Source organism: Priapulus caudatus, unplaced genomic scaffold (genome assembly GCF_000485595.1).
Source record: "Priapulus caudatus unplaced genomic scaffold, Priapulus_caudatus-5.0.1 Scaffold80, whole genome shotgun sequence".
Lineage (NCBI taxonomy): Eukaryota > Metazoa > Priapulida > Priapulimorpha > Priapulimorphida > Priapulidae > Priapulus > Priapulus caudatus.
Window position 1 is genome coordinate 94,917 of NW_014577141.1, and position 7,500 is coordinate 102,416.

The window sequence follows — 7,500 nt, forward strand, 5'->3', positions numbered from 1 at the left end:
TACCGATCGACAAAAACGCTGCCTGAAGTTGCCTGAATGGATAAATCGCTAGCCAGATTTCCTCATAACAATAGGAAACAAAGCGCTGTCGACGGTCTACGAGACAAAGTTAGTGTCAACTAATGTTAAGACGTAAGTTAAGTTTGCTGACAACGGGCCCCTGGGACGTGACGTAGATGCCTGCCTGTCTTCAACATCGGTGTGAATGTGTCTTGCGCGACCCGCTAGATACGACAACGACAGACAATTACGACGACGACGACAATGACGACGACGACAACGACGACAATGACATCAATAATGACGGAACCGGGTCGATGATAACACTCGATGATTGACAACGAACGAAAACCTACAGCCACAACGATGTCAAAGCAAACTACGACTACCACGCTGCCGCACTGCGCACCGGCGCGGCCACCGCCGCCGACGACTACGACGACGACTACGACCTGGCGGCTGTCACGCGCAGCGCATCGCTCACGCTGATCACTAGTGTTTGTGCGCCACTACATCTCGGCGCACGTCATCGTGGTCTTTCTAAGTAGTATAGGAAACAAGAGACCGGAGCTCTCCAGTCTTGGCAGTTAGCAGCGGACAGTTTTAGTTTTCATTAACAGATTCCTGCGGAAGGTGGAAGGTGCGTGACACTGCGTTGCACACATATTCAGGCGGAAGTGCGGACACTGCCTATACTGCACACATCACGCACGCCACTGCAGCGCAACACACTCACAGCACGCATCGCAACGGACGCTACGCGACGCACGCACGCACGCGCACGCACCACGCACCACACACACACAATACTATATATCATCAGAAGCAGATGGATAATAGGGGAATATCCCTATTTTATTATCTACTCCTGATATAATATCGATCAGTGCAGAAATGTCACGCACGTCGCTGCTGCAACGACTGAGAAACGCTGCGTGAAATCATTAACTATTTTGTTCCTATGTCAAAGCACTAGCGCTCCCTGAGTTAGGAAGCTAGGTAGGAGTAAGCGCATTCTGCTAGCCTGGCACAGGAGAAGTAATCGTGTTTCAGCTATTGAATCAGTAGCACAGTAGTCACCGTTAGAATAGTCAGTGGCTGGCAGAATATCATATATATATATGACAAGAAGTGCGCATAATCTCTATTATGCACTCTTGATATATATATATATATATATATATATATCATATATATGTAAATATATTACTACAACTCCTTGTATTTTAATGATACAGTTCATGCGAAATTTATAAACTGAATTAATTTAATAAAACAAAAATTAATGAGTGAAGCCAAAGATCAGTGTCACCTTGCACTGCACTTTGAAATTTGCAGATCTGTGTGTACTTTAGACACACTCCTCAAAGAACGTCAATGTCACAACCGCCCCCTCCCAAACCACACCCCCCATAACTACAGCTGCCAACAGCCACCCACTCTGACCAGGGAGTCAATCCGACACTATTACTATCTGAGTAACGAAGTTACTCTACGTAAGAGATATCAGCAACATTCACCTACACTGCTACTTCTGCTCGTGTCCGCACTGGCGCCACTGTTGTCCGTCGCCATCGCAACGACAGACCGTCGGCGCATCGCAGCATGCTGCTAATACAACAAGCGTATTTGCTTATTGTCAGGTCCGATGGTAAGCGAACCTCCCTCTAATGTACCGTCTTATCCCGTGTTTGCTCATCGCGCCGACCAATTAACTGGGATGCGGACTAGGTGGGCGCCGACAGCAGTACAATTACCCCCGCCAGCAAACTCAATCTACCACGACACACACACACACACACACACACACACACCCCCACACACACACACACACACACACACACGTACGCCACACACACACACACACACACACACACACACACACACCACACACACGCCCACACACACACGCACGTAACGCACAGCACACCAGTCACACACCCACGCACCGGGCACGCCATCGCACGCACGCACGCACGCACGCAGCGCACGCAACGCACGCACGCACACATACACTGCGCGTCACACGCACGCATCACGCACCGCACGCACGGCACCGCACTGCACACACACAACACAAAATCACACACACGCGCGTACGTAAGCGCACACACGCACGCGACACACAGCGTCGCCCGCCGAGTCTGTAATAATTGTCAAGCCGAGATCGCCACACAAATACGCGTACTCAACCAGCGCCGCGATTCAGTGTGCACTGGCCTGTTGAAACACACACGGCGCGCCTGTGGAGAGAGAGCGAGAAAGAGCAGAGAAGAGACTAGAGAGAGGAGAGAGGAGAGAGACGCACGCACCGAGAGAGAGCGAGAGCGTAAGAGAGAGAGAGAGAGCAGAGAGACCGAGCGAGAGAGAGACGAGGAAGAGAGCGACGAGAGACGAGAGAGAGACCCAAGAGAGACGACGGGAGACGACGAACTGACCGGGAGAGACGAGAGAGAGCAGAGAGGGCGAGGAGAGAGGAGAGTGAATCGATGAGAGAGAGAGAGAGCCAGAGAGAGAGACGAGAGCCAGAGAGAGACGCAGCAGACGCCAGAGAGAGCAGAGCAGAAGAGAGTGAGTGTCTGTGTGTGTGTGTGCTGCGCGCGCACACACGCCATTAATTGAGCCGATTGCATGAGAGTTTGCGTCGGCTGTCCGGCAGCGACGCGTTCCTGTGTTAGCGACGCTCCAGCGGACTCGATTACCGGCGCTGGCCATTCGTAGAGCTGATGCTAATGAGGCATAACATCCCCCTCTCTCTCCCTCTCTCTCTCTCTCTCTCTGCTGTTCTCTACTGCCCGGCCTCCACTGCCACTCTACCCACACCCGCCAAGACCGTTCACCACGACTTAAGGCACTGAGAACCGAATTCAAGTCGAATGACAGTGGAGGAATGTCGAGCCCCGGGGAGCACGCCGGGGAAGGGGAGGACGGTCACGGGCAGGGACGCCGGGAGCACGCACCGGGGAAGCGGGGGGTACGGGCAGGGACGGGGGACACAGCCGGGGAAGGGGAGGGTACGGGCAGGGAGGAGGACACGCCGGGGAGGAGGGTACGGGCAGGGAGGGGACACGCGCGCGGAAGGGGAGGTACGAGCCGGACAGGGATGCGACACCGGGAAGGGAGGTACGGCAGCGGATAGGACATGCAGGAAGCAGGGGAGGGTCGAGGCAGGAAGAAGAAGAGGGGACAGAGCAGTACACAGGGCACGCAGTGACAGCATCAGCCGGGCGCGAGAAGGGACAGTGTGTAGGACCACACGGCAGTGGCTAAAGAGGATGATGACGTAGGGATGGGAGCCACGCCAGCGGGATGAAAGCAGCGATTGGTGCCGGGAAGAGACGAGATGGATGAGTGGATGATGATGATGATGATGATGATGATGATGATCAAGGGGCCAGGGCATGAAGCCGGGAAGGCGTTGGCCAATGATGATGATGATCATATAAGAATAATATAAGAATGGGGGCGTGTTTTGGGTTAAATGGAATGATGATAGGCAGAGATTGTTGTGCAGTGGGAGAGTCATAACAGTGAGTGGCGCCCTCTGGAACCTGCACATCATGGCGCCCGCAAACTGTGGCGCCCTCTAGCACACAAATACTGTGGCGCCTTCTATAAACCGCATACCTGAGGCGCCAAATACTCTATAGCACAGCATACCAGTAGGTTCGTATGTGCCAGCGCATCAACCATCGCGCGTCAACCCTTTGCAATGGTAAAGGAAGTCTGGGGAACTCCAGGCAGCCTCGCGTTCAACTCCTCACAGATGCTGCGGGGGAGGGCATCCTTGTGCACAGGCTTCCCCCAGAGTCCCCCGTATGAATGAAAGCTTCATCCGGAGAATCCCCGTATGAAGGCTTCATTCACAGAATCCTCCTACGCAGGCTTCCCCTAAAGAATCCCTCTATGCAGGTTCCGCTTTTTTTTTTGTTTCTTTATTAATAAAGAAGTTCCCCTATGCAGGTTTCCGTCGTAAGATACCCGTTATGGCAGGCTCCCCTAAAGAATCCGGCCCTATGCAGGTTTTCCTAAAGATCTTCCTATGCAGTTTCCCGATAAAGAATTCCCGATGGCACAGGCTTCCCGCTAAAATTCCCCTATGGCAGCTTTGTTCCTAAAGAATCTCCCTATGCAGTGTTCTCAGTATAAGAATTCCGCCCTATGCAGCGTTTTTCCTAAAGAATCTTCCCTATGCAGTGTTCACCTAATAGCTCTCCCATAGCTCGCCGGCTTCCCCTAAAGGATTACCCCTATGCAGCTTTTCCTAGAAGAACTCTTCCCTGATGCAAGTGTTCTAGAAGAATCCCCTTATGGCAGGCTTCCCCCTAAAGAATGTCCCCTATCAGCTTTTTAAGATCCGCCATCATGTTTCCCTAAAGAATTTCACGTATGCATGGCTTCCCACTAAAGAATCCCCTATAGCTCCTAGAATTCCCCTATTGCAGCTTTTTCCCTAAAGTTAATCTTTCGCCTGGTGCAGTGCTGCCTAGAAGATCCCCCTATGCAGGCTTCCTAGAGAATCGCCTATGCAGTGCTTCCACCTATGCAGGCTTCCCTAGAGGATCCCCCTACTTAAGCATCACCAGCAGTAATGGCCGTAAGTAGGCCCTCACTCTGGCACGCCCCCCGCGCCCTCTCAGCGATCATCGCATCACCGCGAATGGCACAGGACACTGGCGCGCTCGCGCGCATCGCGCCGCTCTCTCTCTCTTACGTCTCTCTCTCTTCTTCTCTCTCCTCCAATCGTGCGGTGTTAATGCTGAAGGCGAAACGGAACGGTGTGATTAAGTGTTGTGCCTCCTCCCCCGCTGGCCGCCACGCGCCTTCGCTTGCCCTTATCACTATATGTGCCGCCAATCCACGCCGAGCTCTCTCCTGCTCTCTTCTCTTCTCTCTCTCTCTCTCTCTCTCTCTGCTCTCTCTCTCTCTCTCCTCTCATCATCTCTCTCTCTCTCCTCTCTCTCTCGCTCTCTCTCTCTCTACTCTCTTCTCGTCTCTCTTCTGCTCTTCGCTCTCTCTCTCTTCTCCCGCCTTCTCTCTGCTCTCTCGTTCTCTCTTCTCTCTGCTCGCTCTCTCTCTCTCATCTTGTGCGATCACGAGAAGCACGGGGTCCGTAGCGCCTCCACCCGGCGGCGCTGGTTAAAACCACCGTGGTCAACACAACCATTCATTCTAACGAGGTAATCCTAGATATGGCGTCGGATCACCACGCCATATACAAGAGCGCACACGAACACGAAACACGCGACGCCACACGCCGGCTCGGCAGCGCCGGCTGCATGCCTGCCTGTCTTGCTGCACGACAATGTGCTGCAGGGCGATATTCGCCTGCCGTCGTTGCTCGCTGTGCTTATATCTGCATCCGCAGCCCGCCACGTGGGACGTGGCGAGCAATCGGCGATGGAGGAATGCGTTTCGCTTGGCCTACGTGTACGCGCGCGGCGAACGCAGGCAGCCCAGCAGTGCGCTGCATGTACGACAAGCAGCTGCGCGTCAGCATGCCGCAGAGAGCAGGCGGCGGCGGCGGGCGCGCCGCTGCGCACGCTCGACGGCTCGCACTTAGGTGGCGAGAGGCACGCGCACAGCCACGCAGGCTCCAGAGCGAACGCTAACGCAGTATCAGCAGCACACCGCCGCAGCAATAGCAGCTCCGCAGAGCGCGGCGATTACCACAGCAATCCAAAGATCCTCCAATAATACCCTATAAACAATAACACCCAATATATAATACCCCGATATATAATAATACCCTATAAACAATAACACCCAATATATAATACTCAATATATAACAATACCCTATACACAATAACACCCAGAAGTCCCACTCAAATGAAACGCCATAAGTGTCCTTTATACACAGGTGTCCCATACAGAGGTTGGTTCACTGTAGAGAACTGTCAGCAAAGGGAAACGCAGTGTACTTCATAGACGAACGACCGTTCTGTAAAGGTGACGGCTAACACCACAGGCACTTGGGCCGTTTCAATAATAAAATGATGGTTAATAAATACAACTTGTCAGTACTAGACCTACCAGTACCAGTGCCGTACCTACCAGTAATAGTCTTAATGTTTTATTTGACCTAATAACTTCACTTCAATACCGTCCAATACACCGCTGCAACACATAGCGCGCACGCCATTGTGCAAAACCTACACAGTAATATAGAGAAGGTAAGAAAGCGTCCGCACAGAAATTCCAAAACGCTCGAATCTTTTCACAACACTACAGCCAAAATACACAACCAACAGCCATGATATTGGCATCTGTGTGTAGCTGAATGGTCACTTGTTTGAAATATCCGTCTTGCAACTTGGTACCACATACTTTACCCAGAATTATATGAGAAATCCTGCTCGAATTTGCCACGAATTTCCCAGGAAGCCGTTTCGTAAATGGGAGCAATACATGAGTAATGGCAGCGCATTGCATTCTGGGAGGAGTTGCATCCGCCTGCCCAACTCCAAGACGAGCTACGCCGGCGCCGCCGCGAAGTGACGTCACACGGGCGACTACCGTGATTGGTCAAAGGATCTAATAGCGCGGTTAGGGATTTTTGTATTGTTGCTCCCATTTACGAAACGGCTTCCTGGGAAATTCGCGGCAAATTCGAGCAGGATTTCTCATATAATTCTGGGTAAAGTATGTGGTACCAAGTTGCAAGACGGATATTTCAAACAAGTGACCGACCATTCAGCTACACACAGATGCCAATATCATGGCTGTTGGTTGTGTATTTTGGCTGTAGTGTTGTGAAAAGATTCGAGCGTTTTGGAATTTCTGTGCGGACGCTTTCTTACCTTCTCTATATTACTGTGTAGGTTTTGCACAATGGCGTGCGCGCTATGTGTGCAGCGGTGTATTGGACGGTATTGAAGTGAAGTTATTAGGTCAAATCAAACATTAAGACTATTACTGGTACTGGTAGGTCTAGTACTGACAAGTTGTATTTATTAACCATCATTTTATTATTGAAACGGCCCAAGTGCCTGTGGCTAACACCGCTAAAATGTTGGCTGCATGCATGTACGAGAAAAATGTCGTCGCCGATTTCGCGGTGTACTTACTAGTACTGGCGTTGTTGCTCTTTGGCAGCTCTTTTGACGGCAGCACGTCCTGAAATTGGGGGAAAAACAGCGTTATTTACGAGTGCGAACCGAAAGCACGCGCCGGCCGCGCAAAAACCGGCGCGCCGCCAGCCGCGTGGATCTGATAAACATTCTGTTTGCGTGCCGTCAGCAATAACGGACTCACTCACAACAACATTCGCGCGCTACAAGTTTCAGCAGCGAGGAGTTGCTTTGTATGATTAGCCGATAGCGCTAGACTATTCCCTAAAACAGATAAACCTCTCAAAAATGAAAGCTACAAAACGATAAAGTGTGTGCCCGCCTACGCGTGCGCGATATATATATATATATATATAGTTTCTAGCCAGAAAAAATCAGTTTATGGTTATTTATTAATTGCTGCGAGTAATGCAGATAACACCCGATCT

General features: G+C 51.5%; 1 long non-coding RNA gene across 1 annotated transcript in view; it reads right to left on the reverse strand.

The window, feature by feature from the left end:
* Window positions 1-7,063: 7,063 nt before the first annotated feature.
* The window catches only part of LOC106821633, a 20,119-nt gene continuing 19,682 nt past the window's right edge, over window positions 7,064-7,500 (reverse strand). Inside the window, exon 3 of the long non-coding RNA XR_001395757.1 lies at window positions 7,064-7,118. This is a non-coding gene — a long non-coding RNA (uncharacterized LOC106821633). The remainder of the gene's footprint in view (window positions 7,119-7,500) is intronic.